Below are 25,964 nucleotides of genomic sequence, written 5' to 3'. Positions count from 1 at the left end.
GACCAAACCAAGCAGCCTGAAGAAGGATAACAGCTGAAGGATGCTAACAGAAGCGGCCACCTTAAAAGGACTTCAAGATGGATGCAGCACACAGAAATCCTAGCTGGAAAGACAAGTTTATGGACATGCCTAAATAACCCTCCTACTATATTTACTTATGCTAAGGACTGCCTTTACATGAAGATTTCTTGTTTTATGTACTGTCTGCCATTATGTCAAAAAGATTACAATATAATAAATATATGTTTTTTATACAAACAAGAACTCACTTTCTCCATGGTCAGACCAGGTTATATTTTAGCGTTCCGCTTATATTTAACATTTGGTGAGCCAGCCATTCGTCTTTGTATAGCTTGAACAGGTGGAGTGACGAACGGATGCCATATTCAAGCTTTTGGAAGATGTGAACCTAAAGGACCATTGGAGGTGCCAGGAGAAGTTAGCTGGTGACATTGCTGGAGAAAAGACATGCCAGACACAGGAAAGTGATCTAAAGTACAGACTTACAAGCAAAGCAGGGTGACTGATACAAGTGGGCTATCTTGTGAGTATTGCTTTAATTAAAAATAAATAGATAAGGTAAGGTATCTAGCAACCTATAATAAGCAGTTCTCCAAGTCCAATAATAAGGGTAAGTATGGGGAGTGAAATAAAACTTAGCTTTTAATAGTAACTCAGTAATAAAACACACAATAAGAGTGAGTGTTCTTAGATAATGACATGTAGTGCATTACCATCCAGTATTACACAGTACAGATATCAACAAACTGTTAAATATCCCCCCAAATAAATGGTCTCTAGCAACTTTCTGACGCGTTTCAGACACCGGTAAGGTGACCTCTTCAGGGGCTTAGTGACCTAGAAAGGATAAATACACTTATTGCATATGCTAGTTTTGCATTGTGCAACTAAAGGAGTCACTGATACAGTAGTGGCTCCTAATGAGAGATACTTATGTTCAGTGGAACATCCATCATATATATATAAGGCACAAGCAGAGTAAGCAGGAATAGCCTATGTCCCGATGGGATGACCCTGTAAATGAAAAGACATAAAGTATACAATCAGGCCGGCTCAGTATCCGTAACTCACATAGTCCTGTGGGTTCCTACTCACTATTAGGCGTATTTGCGTCTGTGCTCCCACATGTGCCTACCCGCTATGGTGGGGAGCCGTGCAGTCTTGATGGCTTCGGAGGGCACATGTGAGCTGAGACGGCGTCTGAGCTCATTTCCGCATCCGGAGCGGTGGGCGGGACTCAATGATGACATATCTCCTGCCTATAGAAATACTGCCTACAGTGGCTTAGTGGCAAGTCCAAACCACACCTGGACATATATACAGAAGCCCTATATACATAGTGTATAGTGTAGTGTATATCAGAGATATCATATATCAATGCATAAAGGAAGAATATTGACAAAACCATTTATTAATTAGATATATCTGGTATTTGATATTTGATATATCTCAACTCAGAGTCTGAGAAGTGGGGCTGAGTAGCACAGGCAAGAGATGTGGAGAGTGTAGGGATAAATGATATACCCACATATGTATATATATATAGATAAATATTGATATTTCTTGCCTGTGCTACTCAGCCCCCCTTTCAGACTGTCTGAGTTGAGATATATCAAATATCAGATATATCTCATTAATAAATGGTTTTGTCAATTTTCATCCTTTATGCCTTTATAAATGCCATCTCTGATATACATTATACACTATGTATATAGGGCTTCTGTACCTATCCAGGTGTGGTTTGAACTTGCCACTAAACCACTGTGTGCAGTATTTTTATAGGCAGCCCTGCAGGGCAGCTGTAACTCCTTTCCATCCGGCAGTGTTTGGGTTAATCCAGACTCCCACTGTCTCCCACTTCGGCGCCGGCTGGGAGATACATCATCACCGAGTACCGCCCACCGTTCCGGATGCGGATATGAGCTCAGATGCCGTCTCAGCTCACATGTGTGCTCCAAACCCAGCAAGACTGCACGGCTCTCCACCACAGTGGGTACACACATGTGGGGGCATGGACGCAAATATGCCTAATAGTGAGTAAGAACCCCTTTTCCTTCCACAGGACTATGTAAGTTATGGATACTGAGCTGGCCTGATTGTATATTTTATGTCTTTTCATTTACATTGTCATCCCATCGGGACATAGGCTATTCCTGTTTACTCTGCTTGTGCCTTATATATATGTGATAGATGTTCCACTGAGCACAAGTATCTCTCATTGGGAGCCGCCACTGTATCAGCGACTCCTTTAGTTGCACAATGCAAAACTAGCATATGCAATAAGTGTATTTATCCTTTCTATGTCACTGTCTCCCTCTAAGACCCTGAGGAGGTCACCTTACCGGTGTCTGAAACACGTCGGGCAAGTTTCTGGAGACCATTTATTTTGGAATAGTAACTCTATCTCTCAATGGTATTGATGAGGAATTTATATTTAACAGTTTGTTGATATCTGTGTTGCGTCATACTGGATGGTAATGCACTACATGTAATTATCTAAATAACACACACTTATTGTGTGTTTTATTACTGAGTATTGCTTTAATTAATTTTATTATGGCAGGAATAATTAAAGCAATTAAAGCAATTTCCAGACATTTCCAGACATTTCCAGACATGTCTAGTTTTAAGTCAGATGATTTAAAGACAGTATGGCTTAATTTTTTTTACAGAGCGTGAAACTAAGAACAAAGAATTAGAGAGTAAATTAATATCTGTAAATAGGGAGAAAGCAGAGTAAAAAATATTTGTCACATAGTACAAATATTTAATAACTATGTTAACCAAGAAGAGAATAAGACTGATGCTATACAGTATTATAGTGACATAACAGGACAAGCTCAGAATATGTCTGTGCTGACATATGATTCTGACCTTGTGTCTCAAAGAGATTTTTCTACTCAGTGTAGTAGTAGTGACTTAAAGGAAAGCACAGTGCAGTCAGCTGCTGACATCTGTCAAAGTGACAGGTTGATGCAAATTAAGGACACAAGCATATTTAATGAAGATAAAAAGTCAAGTGCCTGCATTTCATGAGAAATTACATGTAGCAAGACATCAGAGGGCTTCAAAGTTCAGCATCAATTTTCCAATTTTTCACAAAATTTTTCATGGACCAGTTCAGGTTTGAAATGGATTTGATGGGCTTTCTTATTAGAAATACCCCACAAATCTTTCAATAAAAAATTTAAAAAAAACTGCACCCCTCAAAGGATTCAAAATGACATATTGTCAGTATCAGTAATTGTGTTAACCCTTTAGGTGTTTCACAGGAATAGCAGCAAAGTGAAGGAGAAAACTCAAAATCTTCATTTTTTACACTTGCATGTTCTTGTAAACCCAGTTTTTTAATTTTTACAAGGTGTAAAAGGAGAAAAATCCTCTCAAAATGTGTAACCCAATTTCTCTTGAGTAAGGAAATACCTCATATGTGTATGTCAAGTGTTTGGTGAGCGCAGTAGAGGGTTCAGAAGGTAAGGAGCGACAATGGGATTTTGGAGCGTGAGTTTTTCTGAAATGGTTTTTGGGGGGCATGCCACATTTAGGAAGCCCCTATGGTGCCAGAACAGCAGAAAACACCCCACATGGCATACCATTTTGGAAACTACACCCCTCAAGGCATGTAACAAGGGGTCCAGTGAGCCTTAACTGCGCACAGGTGTTTGACAACTTTTCGTAAAAGTTGGATGTGTAAATGAAAAAAAATTTTTTTTCACTGATGTGCAGTTTTTTCCCCCAAATTTACCATTTTTACAAAGGGTAATGGGAGAAAATGCCCCACGAAAATTTGTAACCGCATCTCTTCTGAGTATGGAAATACCCCATGTTAGGATGTAAAATGCTCTGCAGGTGAACTACAATACTCAGAAGAGAAGGAGTCACATTTGGCTTTTGGAAAGCAAATTTTGCTGAAATGGCTTTTGGGGGGCATGTCGCATTTAGGAAGCCCCTATGGTGCCAGAACAGCAAAACAAAAAAAAACACATGGCATACTATTTTGTAAACTACACCCCTCAAGGAACGTAACAAGGGGTACAGGGAGCCTTAACACCTCCCAGGTGTTTGACGACTTTTTGTTAAAGTTGGATGTGTAAATGAAAAAAAAAAATATTTCACTAAAATGCATTTTTCCCCCTAATTTTACATTTTTACAAGGGGTAATAGGATAAAATGACCCCCAAAATTTGTAACCCCATTTCTTCTGAGTATGGAAATACCTCATGTGTGGACGTCAAGTGCACTGCGCGCGCACTACAATGCTCAGAAGAGGAGGGGCGCCATTGAGCTTTTGGAAAGATAATTTGTTTGGAATGGAAGTCAGGGGCCATGTGTGTTTACAAAGCCCCCCCTGGTGCCAGAACAGTGGACCCCCCTACATGTGACCTCATTTTGGAAACTACGCCCCTCACAAAATGTAATAAGGGGGTGAGTGAGCATTTATACCCCACTGGCGTTTGACAGATCTTTGGAACAATGGGCTGAGCAAATGAAAAATAAAATTTTTCATTTTCACTGACCACTGTTCCAAAAATCTGTCAGACACCTGTGGGGTGTAAATGCTCACTGTATCTTTTAATACATTACATGAGGGGTGTAGTTTCCAAAATGGGGTCACATGTGGGGGGGGGTCCATTCTTTTGGCACTATGGGGACTTTGTAAACACACGTGGCCTTCAGTTCCGGACACATTTTTTCTTCTGAGCATTGTAGCTCACCCGCAGAGCAGTTTACATCCACATGTCGGGTATGTTCTTACTCAGAAGAAATGGGGTGACAAATTTTGAGGGTTTTTTTTCCTATTTTTACCTTGTGAAAATGAAAAATTTAGGGTAACACCAGCATTTTAGTGAATTTTTTTTTTTCATTTTCCCATCCAACTTTAATACATCAAACACTTTTGGGGTGTTAAGGCTCACTATACCCCTTGTTACATTCCATGAGGGGTGTATTTTACAAAATGGGGTCACATGTGGGTATTTCCTTTTTGTATTTATGTCAGAACCACTGTAAAATAAGCCACCCCTGTGCAAATCACCAATTTAGGCCTCAAATATACACAGTGCACTCTCACTCCTGAGCCTTGTTGTGCGCCCGCAGAGCATTTTATGCCCACATATGGGGTATTTCCATACTCAGGAGAAATTGCGTTACAAATTTTGGGGGTCTTTTTTTCCTTTTACCTCTTGTGAAAATAAAAAATATGGGGCAACACCAGCATGTTAGTGTAATTTTTTTTTTTTTTACACTAACAGGCTGGTGTAGACCCCAACTTTGCCTTTTCATAAGGAGTAAAGGGAGAAAAAGCCCCCAAAATTTGTAGTGCAATTTCTCCTGAGTATGGAAATACCCCATATGTGGCCCTAAAAATTGTTTCCTTGAAATACGACAGGGCTCCGAAGTGAGAGAGCGCCATGCGCGTTTGAGGACTAAATTAGGGGTTGCATAGGGGTGGACATAGGGGTATTCTACGCCAGTGATTCCCAAACAGGGTGCCTCCAGACTCCCAGCGTGCCTGGACAGTCAGTGGCTGTCCGAAAATGCTGGGAGTTGTTGTTTTGCAACAGCTGGAGGCTCTGTTTTGGAAACACTGCCGTACAATACGTACATTATGAGTTTGGGTAGTTTAGTGCAGTGTTTTTAGGGTACATTCACACAGGTGCAGGTTTACAGCGAGTTTCCCGCTAGGAGTTTGCGCTGCAACATGCAGATTACCGGCATCGCTTTTAGAATCACTGCCGCAGAGCGGCACAATGACAGAGCCTGGAGGTGGCATCAGTGTGAGGAGACCGTATAGTGGCTGAATGACACAGTGTGGAGGTGTTGGCAGCATGAGGAGACCATATAGAGGCTGAATGGCACAGGGTGGAGGTTTTGGCAGCATGAGGAGACCATATAGTGGCTGAATGGCACAGCTTGGATGAGGCTGAAGCATGAGGACACCATATAGTGGCTGAATGACAAAGTGTGGAGGTGTTGGCAGCATGAGGACACCATATAGTGGCTGAATGACACAGCATGGAGGTGTTGGCAGCATGAGAAAACCATATAGTGGCTGAATGGCACAGCATGGAGGTGTGGGCAGCATGAGGAGACTATATAGTGGCTGAATGACAAAGCGTGGAGGTGTTGGCAGCATGAGGACACCATATAGTGGCTGAATGACACAGCGTGGAGGTTTTGGCAGCATGAGGAGACCATATAGTGGCTGAATGGCACAGCAAGGAGGTGTTGGAAGCATGAGGAGACCATATAGTGGCTGAATGACACAGCGTGGAGGTGTTGGCAGCATGAGTAGGCACTAGGCTTCATAATCCCTGAGATTGAAAGATGAATTTAGAAATTTAAACTGAAGATTTTGGATAGCGGGTGCTACCTATGATAAAATTAGAATTTCCCAGACCCAGGCCCAGCAGTGGCATCAGTAAACCATACATTGCCTGAATGACACAGCCTGGAGATGGCTGATGCATGAGTACACACCAGGGCTTCACAATCCCTAAAATAAAACACAACAATTTTTTTAATTTTTGAAGAAGATTTTTTTTTTGAAGAGGATAGCGTGTCCTGCTACCTATCATAAAATTTTAATTCCCAGACCCAGGCCCAGCAGCGGCATCAGTAAACCATATATTGCATGAATGACACAGCCTGGAGTTGGCTGAAGCATGAGGAGACCATTGAAATGTCAGATTTTTTTTATTTGAAATTTAAATCAAAGTTTCAGTGTCCCGGACCCCAGCGTGTGGGTACAAAGGACCACATTTAACAAGCCCCCACAGGGCTCATGTGGCAGTGAGATGTAGGTGCAACGTCTCCATTGCCCTGACCTGCCATTGTTTCCAAGACTTTTCGCCTTGGCAAACCATGGGAAGAACAGTGACACCGCCGTGCCCTGCACACATGGTATGCTGAAGGGCCACTGAGACTTGTCCGGGCAGTGGAGGCTTAGGACACAGTGGAGGATGTGGAGGCGGAGTCGCACACTGTCAAAGGACCAATGGGCTGACAGAGTGTAGCAGGAAGCAGCATGAGTACACAAGAGGGGTTCACAACCCCTAAAATTAAAAGGTGAACTTTGAAATCTCTATTGAAGATGCATGTTAGGTAGTGCTACCATCCAAAAATGTAAGGCCCAAGCCCAGAAGCATTAGTAAGCCAAGTAATTCCTGAAAGACACAGGCGCAGGCATCAGCAGCACACTCTAGGGTTTCATAACCCCTTTACATTGCAAGATCAATGTTGAAATTTCAATTAAGCAAGTGCTAAATATCACCAAATTTGAGGGCCAAAGCCAGAAGCAGCATTAAGTAAATTAGTTCCGGAAAAAAACAGTCAGGAAAAGGCATCTGCATTACACCGGGGGATTTAATAAGCAATAAGATTGAAATACCAATTAATTTGAGGATTTTAATTAATTAACTCAAGATCACCTGATAGCAGATTCTAGACTATATGGTGTCTGAATGCCACATCCTTGAGGTGGCTGAAGCAATGGGAAGCCATTATGGCTCACACACATAGGAAATAGGTACATCTAAAGAAGCAACAAGTAATTAATTCGAGGATTTTAATTATGTAACTCGAGATCAACTGATAGCAGATTCTAGACTATACGGTGTCTGAATGCCACATCATTGAGGTGGCTGAAGCAATGGGAAGCCACTATGGCTCACACACATAGGAAATAGGTCCATCCAAAGAAGCAAAAAGTAAATCCTTTGAGGATTTTAATTATTTAACTCGAGATCTCCGAAATTCAGACAGACACTCCAATTTTAATAGAAAGTAAAAATGACAGCCTTTAGACACTCTCATTAAAAGTGGATAACAGTGTTGAGTCACATGACACAGCAGTCAGCTGTAGCCAAGTTCCATCAAATGAAGGCTTGCACAAAATTGAGATTCCCACAATAAAGAATAGACTGAATAAAAAAAAGGCTAACTTCAGTGTTTATTAACCCCTTAAGGACTCAGGGTTTTTCCGTTTTTGCACTTTCGTTTTTTCCTCCTTACCTTTTAAAAATCATAACCCTTTCAATTTTCCACCTAAAAATCCATATTATGGCTTATTTTTTGCGTCGCCAATTCTACTTTGCAGTGACATTAGTCATTTTACCCAAAAATGCACGGCGAAACGGAAAAAAAAAATCATTGTGCGACAAAATCGAAAAAAAAAAACGCCATTTTTTAACTTTTGGGGGCTTCCGTTTCTACGCAGTGCATATTTCGGTAAAAATTACACCTTATCATTATTCTGTAGGTCCATACGGTTAAAATGATACCCTACTTATATAGGTTTGATTTTGTCGCACTTCTGGAAAAAATCATAACTACATGCAGGAAAATTTATACGTTTAAAAATGTCATCTTCTGACCCCTATAACTTTTTTATTTTTCCACGTACGGGGCGGTATGAGGACTCATTTTTTGCTCCGTGATCTGAAGTTTTTATCGGTATGATTTTTGTTTTGATCGGACTTTTTGATCACTTTTTATTCATTTTTTAATGTTATAAAAAGTGACCAAAATACGCTTTTTTGGACTTTGGAATTTTTTTGTGCGTACGCAATTGACCGTACGGCTTAATTAATGATATATTTTTATAGTTCGGACATTTACGCACGCGGCGATACCACATATGTTTATTTATTTATTTTTTTACACAGTTTTATTTTTTTTATGGGAAAAGGGGGGTGATTCAAACTTTTATTAGGGAAGGGGTTAAATGACCTTTATTAACACTTTTTTTTTACTTTTTTTTTGCAGTGTTATAACACTGCACACACTGATCTCTCATCCTGATCACAGGCGTGTATTAACACGCCTGTGATCAGCATTATCGGCGCTTGACTGCTCCTGCCTGGATCTCAGGCACGGAGCAGTCATTCGTCGATCGGACACCGAGGAGGCAGGTAAGAGCCCTCCCGGTGTCCGATCAGCTGTTCGGACTGAGCAGCCGGGATACTTTCAGTTTCACTTTAGAAGCGGTGGTCAGCTTTGACCGCCGCTTCAAAAGGGTTAATACCGCACATTGCCGCGATCGGCGATGTGTGGTATTAGCCGCGGGTCCCGGCCGTTGATTAGCGCCGGGACCGACGCGATATGATGCGGGATCGCGGCGCGATCCCACTTCATATCGCGGGAGCCGGTGAAGGACGTAAATATACGTCCTGCGTCGTTAAGGGGTTAAAAGTGTACTGAAGGATTCAATAGTTCTCTCAGTCAGAAGAAAATATTAAAGTTGTTTTAGGTATGTTATCTGACGAAATACCTTTGTGCTAGAACAGTACATATCCAAGAGTCCAGAAGACTATAATGCATGACGGTGGACCACAAAAAGACATTGTTCTCTAAAGTAAAGTGTTCTGACATAAGGAAGCAGGAGTTCATCCCTCACCGTGTTATTTTGGGAAAATTTTAATTAAAAAATCACACACAACAAGCTTGCCATGGTGAAATGGTTAGTACTCGGGAAAATTTAAGTTTACTTCTGAGAAAATTATCAGAAAATTTGAAAAAAACAGAATCCAAGAGGGTTTATTAACCCCATACATTGCACCATAAATTTAGAAATTAAATTAAGCATGTATGTATCTAGTCCAAAAATCCAAAGCTTTAAGGCCTAAGCCCAGAAGCATCAGTAATCCAAGCAGTTCCTGAAAGGCATTCAGGAAAAGGCATCAGCAGTACACAAGAAGATTTCATAACACCTAAGATTGAGAGATTAATGTTGAAATCTCAATTAAGCATGTATGTAAGCTAGTGCAAAACATCCAAATTTAAGGCCCAAACCCAGAAGCATTAATACGCCAAGTAGTTCCTGAAACACACAGTCAGGAGCAGGCATCAACAGTACACAAAAGGGTTTCATAACCCCTTACATTGAAATATCAATGTTGAAATTTCTATTAAGCATGTATTTTTCTCGTGCTAAACATCCAAAAATTTAAGGGCCAAGCCCAGAAGCATCAGTAAGCCAAGTAATTCCTGAAAGACACAGGAGCAGGCTTTCCTAACCCCTTTACATTGCAAGATCAAAGTTGAAATTTGCATTAAGCATGTATTTAGCTACTGCTAAACATCCAAAAATGAAAGGCCCGAAGCATTAGTGAGGCAAGTAGTTCCTGAAAGAGACACAGGATGAGTCAGGAGCAGGCATTCGCAGTAACCAAGAGGGTTTCATAACTGCTTACATTTAAAGATCAATGTTGAAATTCGCATTAATGGACAACTGCAGCGCTATATACACTTATCCCCTATCTACAAGATAGGGGATAAGTGTTTGATCACGGGGGGTCCGACCGCTGGGACCCCCCGCTATCTCCCTAACGGGGCACCGCCATTAGCGCTCATAGTGAACGCTAAGGTGCGTAGCATCGACCTAGAGGTCGACGGTGACGCCCCGTCTCCTCCCCGTCCCAATACAGTTCTATTGGGGCTGCCTCCCCGCCTCTCCCATAGAGATGTATGGAGGAGGCGTGCCGGCCGCAACGTCATGCTGCGGCCGGCACGCCCCCTGCACGGGACAGCCACTGCCCCGTACAGGAGATCACAGGGGGTCCCAGCGGTCGGACCCCCCGCGATCAAACACTTATCCCCTATCCTGTAGATAGGGGATAAGTGTTAAACACGCTGCAGATGTCCTTTAAGCATGTATTTAGCTACTGCTAAACTTCCAAAAATTAAAGGCACAGGGCCAGAAGCATCAGTGAGGCAAGTAGTTCCTGAAAGAGACACAGGATGAATCAGGAGCAGGCGCTCGCAGTACCCAAGAGGGTTTCATAACCGCTTACATTTAAACATCAATATTGAAATTTGCATTAAGCATGTATTTAGCTACTGCTAAACATCCAAAAATGAAAGGCCCAAGACCCGAAGCATTAGTGAGGCAAGTAGTTCCTGAAAGACACAGGATGAGTCAGGAGCAGGCATTCACAGTACCCAAGAGGGTTTCATAACCGCTTACATTTAAAGATAAATGTTGAAATTCGCATTAAGCATGTATTTAGCTACTGCTAAACATCCAAAAATTAAAGGCCCAAGGCCCAAAGCATCCGCGAGGCAAGTAGTTCCTGAAAGACACAGGATGAGTCAGGAGCAGGCATTCGCAGTAGCCAAGAGGGTTTCATAACCCTAATTGATAACCCAAGAGGGATTCATAACCATAATTGTGAAGTGTTGGTGTAGCAGCATAGTCAATCTAATCTGAGGCATCTGGCATTGGTGGCTTGAAATCCTGGCGGATCCATCCCTGATTCATCTTCACAAAGGTCAGTCTCTCCACATTTTTCGTGGACAGACGAGTTCGCCTTGGGGTGACTATGGCCCCGGCCGCACTAAACACCCGCTCTGGGTGCACACTACTGGCCGGGCAGGACAGCTTTTCCAGGGCAAACTCTGCTAGTTGCAGCCATAAATCAAGTTTGGCTGCCCAGAAGTCCAGCGGATCTTCAATGTTTGTTGGCATGGCCATGTTAAGGTATGCCACCACCTGCTGGTTCAGGTCCTGCTCCATGTATACCTGCTGCTGATGAGTTGCTTCACTATGCGGGTGAAGAAAGCTACTCATCAGCGACTGTAGACTCAGGCTGCTGCTGATGGAGCTGGTACTGCTCCTGCCACCCCTCCCCTCCCCAGCAGCAATGGCAGTGGAAAGTGAGCGCAGAGGTCCCCCCCCCGAGTCAGACCTGTGAGTGGATGGACCATGTTGCCGATAGGCATCAGCCAACTGACTACGTAGGATCTCTCTGTAGTAGGTCAGTATGTCCTCCCTCTCAGTGAATGTAAAAAAAGGCCCCCATTCTGGGACTGTAGCGAGGGTCCAATAAGGTGGAGTGACAGAAGTCATCCCGCTGACGAATTTTGACAATACGGGGGTCCCTATGCAAGCAACTGAGCATGCATCATGCCATTTGCGCCAGTGACTCGGAGGGACTACCTGCCTCCATCTCCACTGCATACTGCCACGGTGTGTCTGGGTCCTCTGTTTCGCCTTCCTCATAACCCTCTAGCTCCTCTGGCTGCTCATGTTCCTCCTCTCTGATCCGATGACTAGAAACACCGACCATCTCATCAAACCTAAACTGTGCTCCACTCTGCCCCTCATCCTCCTCCTCCAGTTCAGCCCCCACAGGGCACATGTAGCCTTTAGATGTAGGCACAACATCTCCATTGCCGTGAGCAGCCATCGTTGCAATCATTTGTTGTAGGAAATGTAGGAGTGGAATTACGTCGTTCATGCCATAATCCAGGCGACTTACAAATAATGTGGCTTCCTCAAAGGGCCTCAGCAAACGGCAAGTGTCACGTATGAGCGGCCACTGGTTCACATTAAAGTTACACAGGGGAGTACTCCTATCTGCTTGGATCATCAAGAAATTGGTGATGGCTTTTCTTTGTTCGTATAGTCTGTCCAACATATGGAGGGTGGAATTCCAATGTGTGGTAACGTCACAAATAAGACTATGTTGTGGGATACCGTTCTGACGCTGCAGCTCAAGGAGGGTGTGCTTTGCGGTGTACGAGTGGCTGAAGTGCTTGCACAGTTTCCTTGCCATTGTCAGGATGTTTTGCAAATGGGGTGAAGACTTCAGGTCTTGACAACCAGATTCAACACGTGTGCAATGCAGGGCGCATGTTTCACACTTCCTTGTCGCAGCGCGGACACAATGTTCTTCCCGTTGTCGGTCACCATGGTTCCCATTTCCAGATTTCGTGGAGTAAGCCATACTCGGATTTCTTGACAAATGAATTTTAGCAGTTCCACCCCTGTGTGACTCCGTTCGCCAAGGCAATATGAAGAACAGCTTGACACCGCCGTGCCCTACACACATGGTACGATGAAGGGCCACCGAGATTTGTACGTGCAGTGGAGGCCGAGGACACGGTGGAGTAGGAGGAGGCAGAGTCGCACATTGTCACAGGACCAACTGCCTGAGAGCGAGAGCGTGGAGGAGGAAGCTGTGTGACGTGTCCAAGTTGCTGTTGTGGCTGTGCAGGAACCACATTTACCCAGTGGGCGGTAAAAGACAAGCATTGTCCCTGCCCGTAGTTACAGCTCCACACGTTGGTGCTGCAGTGCACTTTTGAACACACCGACAGGCTCAAGGACTGGCCCACCATCTCTTGTACAAACTTATGCAGGGCTGGTACTGCCTTATTCGCAAAGAAATGACGGCTTGGGACTCTCCACCTATGCTCGGCACAAGCCATCAATTCTCTGAAAGAGTCCACCACTTAAAAAAGGGAGGGACTGCAGTACCAGCAACTTGGACAGGAGCACATTAAACCTCTGCGCCATTGGATGAGTGGGCGCATACTGTCGTCTCTTGGACATAGCTTCGCAGATGGATTTTTGGCGAAATGGCTGACTAAAAGAGGGAGAAGCAGGAGCATCTGGAGCGAAAGAAGGAGGGTTTGACACACAGCTCCCTTCGGCTGAGGTGGTGGAGCCTTGGCTGGATGAAGGAGGGAGCGCATAGCCACTGGGTGATGCAGCATGCTGGACCACTACATCGGAGCCATGGTTCTCCCAGGCCGCTTTATGGTGGCGAAGCATGTGTTGACGCAGGGCCGTGGTGCCGACATTGGGACCCTGGCCACGCTTCCCCTTCTGCCAAAATATCTTCCATGTGGCTACGTGAACCTCCTCCGGATGCCAGATGAAAAACTGCCACACCGCCGAGTAGCTGATTTTCCCACCTACAGTCCGCACTAATTGACTGCTACCGCCACCGTCTCCAGGAACCCCTGTTCCACTACCTCCCGGAGAGGTAGGCTGCAGCGAAGCAGGTGTTTTCACCGGGCACGTTTGGCTCCAGAATTTCCACTCCTGCCACCATGCTGACTGCCAACCGTGCTACCGCCTTGCTGGCTCAGCTGCTGTCTCAAGGGCAACCTGCAACTCTGTTCTCCTGATGATGATGAAGCCCCTTCGGCCCCCAGCTCCCAATTGCGATTGGCTTCATCATCATCAACAGGTGTCTGCATGTCACTGATGTCCTCCTCAGGTTCCCCAACAGTGTCTGCTTCAGGACCCTGAACCCTGGCAACACCCCCTCCCACGTCACGCTCCGCATCACTACTTGGCCGCCTAGCCATGTCTCCTCCCCTTCTTGGCTGGGCAGTAGCTGCTGACTGTCCTTTATTAGATCGTCCTCAGTGAATAATTGGGCTGAACCCACAGCATAAGATACTTCTCTAGGAGAGTACACAGCATAGGACAAAGGCAATGGGAGGACAGGGACTGCTCCCGGGCCATGCCAACTGAGGGTTGTGTCTGAGGAACCCTCTAACTGTTGACTGGGGATGTCTGATGTCACTTGTGAGGAAATGGATGAGCGTGTTAACCAATCGACGGCAGATGGGTTGCTGGTCGAGACACGACCGCTGGCTGATAACGGGAGCTTAGGCCTCTCGCTGCGACTCCTGCTGCCACTCGCCCCTAGTCTGCTGCCAACTCTGCCTGAAGTATTTAGGCCTTTGCCACTCCTCTGTGCACGTCCTGGCACTTCTCTGCCTAACATACTTAGTGCGTATATGAGGGTATTACAATACGCTTCACTACTCTTTAACCCCTTAAGGACTCAGGGTTTTTCCGTTTTTGCACTTTCGTTTTTTCCTCCTTACCTTTTAAAAATCATAACCCTTTCAATTTTCCACCTAAAAATCCATATTATGGCTTATTTTTTGCGTCGCCAATTCTACTTTGCAGTGACATTAGTCATTTTACCCAAAAATGCACGGCGAAACGGAAAAAAAAATCATTGTGCGACAAAATCGAAAAAAAACGCCACTTTGTAACTTTTGGGGGCTTCCGTTTCTACGCAGTGCATATTTCGGTAAAAATTACACCTTATCATTATTCTGTAGGTCCATACGGTTAAAATGATACCCTACTTATATAGGTTTGATTTTGTCGCACTTCTGGAAAAAATCATAACTACATGCAGGAAAATTTATACGTTTAAAAATGTCATCTTCTGACCCCTATAACTTTTTTATTTTTCCACGTACGGGGCGGTATGAGGACTCATTTTTTGCGTTGTGATCTGAAGTTTTTATCGGTATGATTTTTGTTTTGATCGGACTTTTTGATCACTTTTTATTCATTTTTTAATGTTATAAAAAGTGACCAAAATACGCTTTTTTGGACTTTGGAATTTTTTTGCGCGTACGCCATTGACCGTACGGCTTAATTAATAATATATTTTTATAGTTCGGACATTTACGCACGCGGCGATACCACATATGTTTATTTATTTATTTTTTTACACTGTTTTATTTTTTTTATAGGAAAAGGGGGGTGATTCAAACTTTTATTAGGGAAGGGGTTAAATGACCTTTATTAACACTTTTTTTTTACTTTTTTTTTGCAGTGTTATAGGTCCCATAGGGACCTATAACACTGCACACACTGATCTCTCATCCTGATCACAGGCGTGTATTAACACGCCTGTGATCAGCATTATCGGCGCTTGACTGCTCCTGCCTGGATCTCAGGCACGGAGCAGTCATTCGTCGATTTGACACCGAGGAGGCAGGTAAGAGCCCTCCCGGTGTCCGATCAGCTGTTCGGGACGCCGCGATTTCACCGCGGCGGTCCCGAAAAGCCCGACTGAGCAGCCGGGATGCTTTCAGTTTCACCGCCTTTGACCGCCGCTTCTAAAGGGTTAATACCGCACATCGCCGCGATCGGCGATGTGTGGTATTAGCCGCGGGTCCTGGCCGTTGATTAGCACCGGGACCGACGCGATATGATGCGGGATCGCGGCGCGATCACGCTTCATATCGCGGGAGCTGGCGCAGGACGTAAATATACGTCCTGCGTCGTTAAGGGGTTAAACCGTATTTGTCTAGAACAGCAGCCGTTGAATACTTTTGGCTGTCCTTTCACAGTATGTAGGCCCTTGACAGATTAACAGGTAGAAAATGGTACACTACTTGGATGTACGTATGCGGGATGCACTGATGAGGGCAGAAAAATGCGCAACAATACGCAGAAAATTTTATTTTTGTAAAACACCAGCCGGTGAGTACTATTGTTTGGACTTTCACAGTATATAGGCCCTTGACAGATTAACAGGTACAAAATGGTACACTACTTGGATGTACGTATGCGGTATGCACTGATGAGGGCAGAAAAATGCGCAACCATACGCAGAAAAAATCTGTATTTTTGTAAAACACCAGCAGGTTATTACTTTTGCCAGGACTTTCCCTGTATCTAGACTTGTTACATATACAAAATAGTAGACTGCTTTGATGTAGGCATGTGGTATGCACGTATGAGGGCGGACAAGTGCACTACAGTCCGCTGAAAAAACTTATTTGTGAACAGCAGCAGGACACAACAGTGCAGCACCACAAAAAAACTGGGATTAAACCCTAAATTGAACTCTGTCACAGAGTGTTAAGAATGATGTGCACTGGTTTTTATACAGTCTACACACAATTCTAAGCAGCAGATGATTTGTGGAGCAAAAAAAAGCACAGAATTGCGCTGAAAAATAATGTGATAAGATGGTTGATAAAGTTCAGGTAGCTTGTTGATATGTATGAGGCAACAAAAAGCTATCTGCCCCTCTCTGATGAAATACTCAATAACGTGAATAGGAGGTTTATATATCATAAGATCCTTCTCAGTGAGAACACCAAAGCACTGCACTCCTGTCTGTCCACAATGCTGATGTGACTAGCAGTTGCAGTGGTACGCTGTGGTATAAGCAATTCACACACAGACGTGCAGCCCGTCCTCTCCATCTGAGTGCATGGATGAAATGAAGAGAGGCATGATGGCTGCTGATTATATAGGGCTGTGACATCACAGGGGTCAATGAATGCTGATAGGCTGCATCTCGCATGTGATTCAGGGTCAGCCCGCCTACCTCCCTTCCCGCCGCAGTTTCCCGCCCTCCCATAATCCCCTGCCCCATGTACTCACATGTGGATCCGCAATTTTAGGTCTCCTTTAGCCGGGAACGCTGTAAAATGGAATTTAATGAAGCAATTCACGCAATAGAATCGTGGCAATATTTGCATTTGTTGCGACCGAATATTTCATGAAATTCGTAACGAATTCGGGTTCGTCAGCTTCAATTCACTCATCTCTACTTAAGATATATTGAAGTTAATGCTTACATTATTAAAATATGTAACTAATGGTATTTGATTTTTATCTCTCTTTGTAGAAGCAAAATTTGGATAATGTTATTTGATCCTAAATACAAGGACAAGGATTGCATGTTAGCACAATAAATGTAAGATATGTGACAAAAACTAACTTAAACCTTTAACCCCTTAAGGACACAGCCCTTTTTCACCTTAAGGACTGACCCCTTTTTCGCAATTCTGACCACCGTCACTTTACGAATTAATAACGCGAAAACGCTTTTACCGAATATTCTGATTATAAGATAGTTTTTTTGTGACATATTCTACTTTACTTTGGTGGAAAATTTTCGGCGTTACTTGCATCCTTTTTTGGTGAAAAATCCCCAAATTTCATGAAAATTTTGCATTTTTCTAACTTTGAAGCTCTCTACTTGTAAGGAAAATGGATATTCACAATACATTTTATTTTTATTCACAAATACAATATGTCCACTTTATGTTGGCATCATAAAATGGACATATTTTTACTTTTTGAAAAAATTAGAGGGCTTCAAAATAGAGCAGCAATTTTCAAAAAATTCATGAAAATTGCTAAATCTGAAGGGACAGATGTTACAGAACTACAACTCCCAGCATGCCTGGGCAGTCCAGGTATGCTGAGAGTTGTAGTTTGGCAACATCTGGAGGGATGCCGTTTGGGCACCACTGTAACAGTGGTCTCCAAACTGTGACCCTCCAGATGTTGCAAAACTAAAACTCCCAGCATGCCCAGACAGACTTTGGCTGTATGGGCATGCTGGGAGTTGCAGTTTGGCCTTCCTAGTGGTTGCCACAGTAAAGATTGTTTTACTTTCACTTTCAACAAGGACGTCCGGGGTTGTCCTGGCACCCTGGGCTTTAACCTCTTAAGGACGCAGGGCGTATGGATACGCCCTGCATTCCGAGTCCTTAAGGACGCAGGACGTATCCATACGCCCGTGGGAATTCCGGTCCCCACCGCTAGCCGGTTGGGGACCGGAGCCGGATGCCTGCTGAAATCGTTCAGCAGGCATCCCGGCATATCGCCCAGGAGGGTCATTATTCAGTCCAATTCAGTCCAATTCAGACAATTCAGTCCAGCGATCTGCGGCGATTCCGGGTCAATCGGGTCTCCAGTGACCCGGTGACCCGGAATTACTGGCTGTTCGGGGCCGTCTCTGACGGCCCCGAACAGCCAGAGCCTGCAGGGGTGAGGTGGCACTGGTGCCACCTCACGATCGCCCTGATTCATCGGCCGTATTACCGGCCGACCAATCAGGGCGCCTGCTGCGGGTGTCACTCCCGCACCCGCTCCGCCCCTCTTCCGGAGGGCGTGAGCGGGTGCGGGAAGACGACCCCGGGTGCTGGGGACCCCGATCCCCGGCGTCCATGTTGGGATCGGGGCCCCAGGAGCGACGGCGGCGGCGAGGGACAGTCCTGCGATGGAGCAGCAGCAGGAGGTGAGTTACAGCCTCCTGCTGTTGCTTAGCAACAACTCCCAGCATGCAAAAAGGGCATGCTGGGAGCTGTAGTTATGCAACAGCAGGAGGCAGACCACCACAACTCCCAGCATTCCCTTATGGGCATGCTGGGACTTATGGTTTTGCAAAAGCTGGAGGCACATTTTTTCTATGGAAAAGTGTACCTTCAGTTGTTGTATAACTACAACTCCCAGCTTGCACAAACAGCTAAAGTGCATGCTGGGAGTTGTAGTGGTGCATCTGCTGGTTGCATAACTACAACTTCCAGCATGCCCGTTGGCTGTCGGTGACTGCTGATAGTTGTAGTTTTGCAACAGCTGAAGGCACACTGATTTTGAAACACTGAGTAAGGTCACAAACTCAGTGATACATAACCAGTGTGCCTACAGCTGTTGCAAAACTAAAACTCTCAGCATGTACAGTCTGTCAGCGCATGCTGGGAGTTGTAGTTTTGCAACAGCTGGATGTCCCCCCCAATGTGAATGTACAGGGTACACTCACATGGGCAGAGGATTACAGTAAGTATCTGGCTGCAAGTTTGAGCTGCAGCAAATTTTCTGCAACAGCTCAAACTGCCAGCGAGAAACTACTGTGAACCCCCGCCCGTGTGACTGTACCCTAAAAACACTACACTACACTACCACAAAAAATAAAATAAAAAGTAAAAAACACTACATATACACATACCCCTACACAGCCCCCCTCCCCTCCCCAATAAAAATGAAAAACGTCTGGTACGTCACGGTTTCCAAAACGGAGCCTCCAGCTGTTGCAAAACAACAACTCCCAGAATTGTCGGACAGCCGTTGACTGTCCAGGCATGCTGGGAGTTTTACAACAGCTGGAGGCACCCTGTTTGGGAATCACTGGCGTAATATTCCCCTATGTCCACCCCTATGCAATCCCTAATTTAGGCCTCAAATGCGCATGGCGCTCTCACTTTGGAGCCCTGTCGTATTTCAAGGCAACAGTTTAGGGTCACATATGGGGTATTGCCGTACTCGGGAGAAATTGCCTAACAAATTTTGTGGGGCTTTTTCTCCTTTCACCCCTTATGAAAAGGTGAAGTTGGGGGCCACAGCAGCATGTTAGTGTAAAAAAAAAAAATTTTTTACACTAACATGCTGGTGTTGTCCTATACTTTTCATTTTGACAAGAGGTAACAAGAGGTAAAGGGAAAAAAGCTCCCCAAAATTTGTAATGCAATTTCTCCCGACTATGGAGATACCCCATATGTGGGCGCAAAGTGCTCTGGGGGCGCACAACAAGGCACAGAAGGGAGAGTGCACCATGTACATTTGAGGGGATTTGCACAAGGGTGGTTGATTGTTACAGCGGTTTTGACAAACGCAAAAAAACAAAACCCCACATGTGACCCCATTTCGGAAACTACACCCCTCACGGAATGTAATGAGGGATGCAGTGAGAATTTACACCCCACTGGTGTCTGACAGATCTTTGGAACAGTGGGCTGTGCAAATTAAAAGATCTGACAGACACGAGTGGGGGGGTAAATGCTCACTGTACCCCTTGTTACGTTCCTAAAGGGGTCTAGTTTCCAAAATGGTTTGCCATGTGGGGTTATTTGCTGTCCTGTCACCATAGGGGCTTCCTAAATGCTAGATGCCCCTTGAGCAAAATTTGCTCTCCAAAAGCCAAATGTGACTCCTTCTCTTCTGAGCATTGTAGTTCGCCCGTAGTGCACTTCAGGTCCACTTATGGGGTACCTTCATACTCAGAAGAGATGGGATTACAAATTTTGGGTGTCTTTTCTGCTATTAACCCTTGCAAAAATGTGAAATTTGGGGGGAAACACACATTTTAGGGAAAAAAAACTTTTTTTTTTACATATGCAAAAGTCGTGAAACCCCTGTGGGGTATTAAGGCTCACTTTATTCCTTGTTATGTTCATCAAGGGGTCTAGTTTCCAAAATGGTATGCCATATGTTTTTGTTTTTTTTTTGCTGTCCTGGCACCATAGGGGCTTCCTAAATGAGACATGCCCACCGAGCAAAATTTGCTCTCAAAAAGCCAAATATGACTCCTTCTCTTCTGCGCATTGTAGTTCGCCCGTAGTGCACTTCAGGTCAACTTATGGGGTACCTCCATATTCAGAAGAGATGGGGTTACAAACTTTGGGGGGTAAATTAGAGGGGCAAAGGTTTAAAAGTAATATCAGGAAGTATTACTTTACTGAGAGAGTAGTGGATGCATGGAATAGCCTTCCTGCAGAAGTGGTCGCTGCAAATACTGTGAAGGAGTTTAAACATGCATGGGATAAGCATAAGGCTATCCTTCATATAAGATAGGCCCAGGGACTATTCATAATATTCAGATTATTGGGTAGACTAGATGGGCCAAATGGTTCTTATCTGCCGACACATTCTATGCTTCTATGTATTTTCTGCTATTAACCCTTGCAAAAATGTGAATTTTTTTTTATATATGCAAAAGTCGTGAAACACCTGTGGGGTATTAACCCCTTAAGGACGGAGCCCATTTTCACCTCTAGGACAAAGCCCTTTTTTGCAAATCTGACCACTGTCACTTTAAACATTAGTAACTCTGGAATGCTTTTAGTTATCATTCTGATTCTGAAACTGTTTTTTCGTGACATATTCTACTTTAACATAGTGGTAACTTTTTGTGGTAACTTGCATCCTTTCTTGGTGAAAAATCCCCAAATTTGATGAAAAAATTAAAAATGTTGCCTTTTTCTAACTTTGAAGCTCTCTGCTTGTAAGGAAAATGGATATTTCAAATAATTTACATGTACAATATGTCTACTTTATGATTGCATCATAAAATTGACGAGTTTTTACTTTTGGAAGACACCAGAGGGCTTCAAAGTTCAGCAGCAATTTTCCAATTTTTCACAAAATTTTCAAACTCACTATATTTTTCAGGGACCAGTTCAGGTTTGAAGTGGATTTGAAGGGTCTTCATATTAGAAATACCCCATAAATGACCCCATTATAAAAACTGCACCCCCAAAGTATTCAAAATGACATTCAGTCAGCATTTTAACCCTTTAGGTGTTTCACAGGATTAGCAGCAAAGTGAAGGAGAAAATTCAAAATCTTCATTTTTTACACTCGCATGTTCTTGTAGACCCAATTTTTGAATTTTTACAAGGGGTAAAAGGAGAACATTTATACTTATATTAGTAGCCCAATTTCTCTCGAGTAAGCACATACCTCATATGTCCATGTAAAGTGTTCGGCGGGCGCAGTAGAGGGCTCAGAAGCGAAGGAGCGACAAGGGGATTTTGGAGAGTACGTTTTTCTGAAATGGTTTTTGGGGAGCATGTCGCATTTAGGAAGCCCCTATGGTGCCAGAACAGCAAAAAAAAAAACACATGGCATACCATTTTGGAAACAAGACCCCTTGAGGAACATAACAAGGAATAAAGTGAGCCTTAATACCCCACAGGTGTTTCACGTTTTTTGCATATGTAATAGCAGAAAAGACCCCCCAAAATTTGTAACCCCATCTCTTCTGAGTATGGAGGTACCCCATAAGTGGACCTGAAGTGCACTGCGGGCGAACTACAATACTCAGAAGAGAAGTCGTCATATTTGGCTTTTTGAGAGCAAATTTTGCTCGGGGGGCATGTCGCATTTAGGAAGCCCCTATGGTGCCAGGACAGCAAAAAAACAAACACATGGCATACCATTTTGGAAACTAGACCACTCACAGAATGTAATGAGGGGTACAGTGAGCATTTACCACCCACTGGTGTCTGACAGATCTTTGGAACAGTGGGCTGTGCAAAATTTTTCATTTTCACGGACCACTGTTCCAAAGATCCGTCAGACACCAGTGAGGTGTAAATTCTCACTGCACCCCTTATTACATTCCGTGAGGGGTGTAGTTTCCAAAATGGGGTCACATGTGGGTGTTTTTTTTTTGCATTTGTCAGAACCGCTGTAACAATCAGCCACCCCTGTGCAAATCACCTCAAATGTACATGGCGCACTCTCCCTTCTGGGCCTTGTTGTGCGCCCCTACAGCACTTTGCGCCCACATATGGGGTATCTCCGTACTCGGGAGAAATTGCGTTACAAATTTTGGGGGGCGTTTTTCCCTTTTACCTCTTATGAAAATGAAAAGTATAGGGCAACACCAGCATGTTAGTGTAAAAATGTTTATTTTGTTACACTAACATGCTGGTGTAGACCCCAACTGTCCCTTTTCATAAGGGGTAAAAGGAGAAAAAGCCCCAAAAATTTGTTAGGCAATTTCTCCCGAGTACGGCGATACCCAATATGTGACCCTATACTGTTGCCTTGAAATACAACAGGGCTCCAAAGTGAGAGCGCCATGCGCATTTGAGGCCTGAATTAGGGACTTGCACAGGGGTAAACATAGGGGTATTCTATGACAATGATTCCCAAACAGGGTGCGTCCAGCTATTTTAAAACTCCCAGCTTGCTTGGACAGTCAATTGCTGTCCAGAAATGCTGGGAGTTTTTGTTTTGCAACAGCTGGAGGCTCCATCTTAGAAACACTGCCATACAATACATTTTTCATTTTTATTGGGGAAGGGGGTGGTAGGGGGGGGGGCAGTGTACGTGTGTATATGTAGTGTTTTACTCTTTATTTTATGTTAGTGTAGTGTAATGTTTTTAGGGTACATTCACACTGGAGGCAGATTATCTCCCGCTAGGAGTTTGAGCTGCGGCGGAAAATTTGCCACAGCTCAAACTTGAAGCGGGGAACTCACTGTAATCTGCCACCAGTGTGAATGTAGCCTGTACATTCACATGGCAGGGGGGGGTCAAAACTACGACTCCCAGCATGCACTGACTGACCATGCATGCTGGGAGTTGTAGTTTTGCAACAGCTGGAGGCACACTGGTTGGAAAACCTTGAGTTAGGTTCTATGGCCTAACTCAGTATTTTCCAACCAGTGTGCCTCCAGCTGTTGCAAAACTCTATACCCTCATAAACGCACTAAGTATGTCAGGTAGAGAAGTGCCAGGACGTGCACAGAGAAGGGGCAGAGGCCTACATACGTCAGGCAGAGTTGGCAGCAGACATGGGGCGAGTGGCATCAGGAGTCGCAGCAATAGGCCTGAGCTCCCGTTAACACCCAGCGGTCGTGTCGTCGACCCATCTCTCCTTGTCAATTGGTTTGCACACTCATTCCCATCACCACAAGCGACATCTGACAACCCCAGTCAAGAGTCGTGGGTTCCTCAGACACAACCCTCAGTTGGCATGGCTCGGGAGCAGTCCCCGTAATCCCATTGCCTTTGTCCTATGCTGTTCCCTCTCCCAAAGAAGCATCTCATGCTTTGGGTTCAGCTCCACTATTTAGTGAGGACGATGTAATAGAGGACAGTCCGCAGCTAATGGGCAGCCAAGAATGTGAGGAGACATGAGTCGCTTGCTCCGCAAGGCGGGCAAGTAGTGATGCGGAGAGTGACGTGGGAGGCGGTGTTTCAATTGTTCAAGGTCCTGAGGCAGACACTGTTGTGGAACACGAGGAGGACATCAGTGACGTGCACACATCTTTTGATGATGATGAAGCCGATCGCAATTGGGAGCCGGGTGCAGAAGCCGGGGCTTCATCATCATCAGGATAAGAGATTTGCCCTTTGTCTATGAGGCAGCAAGGCGGTAGCACGGTTGGCAATCAGCATGGTGGTGGCAGTAGTGGAAATTCAGGAGCCAAACGTGCCCGGGGGAGACCACCTGCTTCGCGGCAAGCTACCATTCAGTGAGGTAGTGGAACAGGGGTTCCTGGAGACGGCGCCAATAGCAGTGAAATAGTGCGGACTGCGGGTGGGAAAATCAGCTACTCTGCGGTGTGGTTGTTCTTCATAAAGAATCCGGAGGACCTTGGCGTAGTTACATGCAAAATCTATGGGCAGAAAGTGAAGCGTGGCCAGGGTCCCAATCTCGGCACCACGGCCCTGCGTCAACACATGATTCGCCACCATAAAGCGGCCTGGGATAACCATGGCTCCGATGTAGTGGTCCAGCATGCTGCATAACCCAGTAGATATGCGCTCCCTCCGTCATCCAGCCAAGGCTCCCCCACCTCACCCGAAGTGAGCTGTGTGTCAAACCCTCCTTCTGTCGCTCCAGATGCTCCTGCTTCTCCCTCTTTTAGTCGTCCATTCCACCAACAATCGATTGGCGAAGCCATGTCCAAGAGACAACAGTATGCGCCCACTCATCCAAAGAAGTTGAATGTGCTCCTGTCCAAGTTGCTGGTGTTGCAGTCCCTCCCTTTCCAACTGGTGGACTCTGCAGCTTTCAGGGAATTGATGGCTTGTGCTGAGCCGAGGTGGAGAGTCCCAAGCCGTCATTTCTTTGAGAAGAAGGCAGTACCAGCCCTGCATAAGTTTGTACAAGAGAAGGTGGGCCAGTCCTTGAGCCTGTCGGTGTGTTCAAAAGTGCACGGCAGCCCCGATGTGTGGAGCTGTAACTATGGGCAGGGACAATACATGTCTTTTACACCCACTGGGTAAATGTTGTTCCTGCACAGCCACAACAGCAACTTGGACAGGTCACACGGCTTCCTCCTCCACGCTCTCGCTCCCAGGCAGTTGGTCCTTTTACAGTGTGAGCCTTCTCCTCCCTCGTGTCCTCGGCCTCCACTGCACATCCAAATCTCAGTGGCCCTTCATCGTACCACGTGTGTAGGGCACAGCGGTGTCAAGCCGTCCTTCACATGGTTTGCCTTGGCGAACGGAGTCACACAGGGGAGGAACTGCTGAAGTTCATTAGGGAAGAAATCAGAGTATGGCTTGAAATCTGGAAATGGGAACCATGGTGACCGACAATGGGAAGAACATTGTGGCTGCGCTGCGACAAGGAAATGTGAACCCTTCGCCCTGCATGGCACACGTGTTGAATCTGGTTGTCAAGAAGTTCATCAAGTCTTCACCCCATTTGCAAGACGTCCTGACAATGGCAAGGAAACTGTGCATGCACTTCAGCCACTGGTACACCGCCAAGCACACTTTGCTTGAGCTGCAGCGTCAGAATGGTATCCCACAACATAGTCTCATTTGTGACGTTGTCATACGTTGGAATTCCACCCTGCATTTGTTGGACAGACTATACGAACAAAGAAAAGCCATCACAGATTTTTTGATGATACAAGCAGATAGGAGTACTCCCCTGTGTAACTTCAATGTGAACGAGTGGCAGCTCATACGTGACACCTGCCGTTTGCTGAGGCCCTTTGAGGAAACCACATTTTTTGTTAGTCGCTCGAATTACGCCATGAACGACGTAATTCCACTCCTACATTTACTCCAAAAAATGATTGAAAACATGGCTGGTCACGGCAAAGGAGACGTTGCGCCTACATCA

The sequence above is a fragment of the Hyla sarda genome, chromosome 8 (assembly GCF_029499605.1).
Source record: "Hyla sarda isolate aHylSar1 chromosome 8, aHylSar1.hap1, whole genome shotgun sequence".
In the NCBI taxonomy this organism is placed as follows: domain Eukaryota; kingdom Metazoa; phylum Chordata; class Amphibia; order Anura; family Hylidae; genus Hyla; species Hyla sarda.
Note: the sequence above shows the minus strand (reverse complement) of the source record.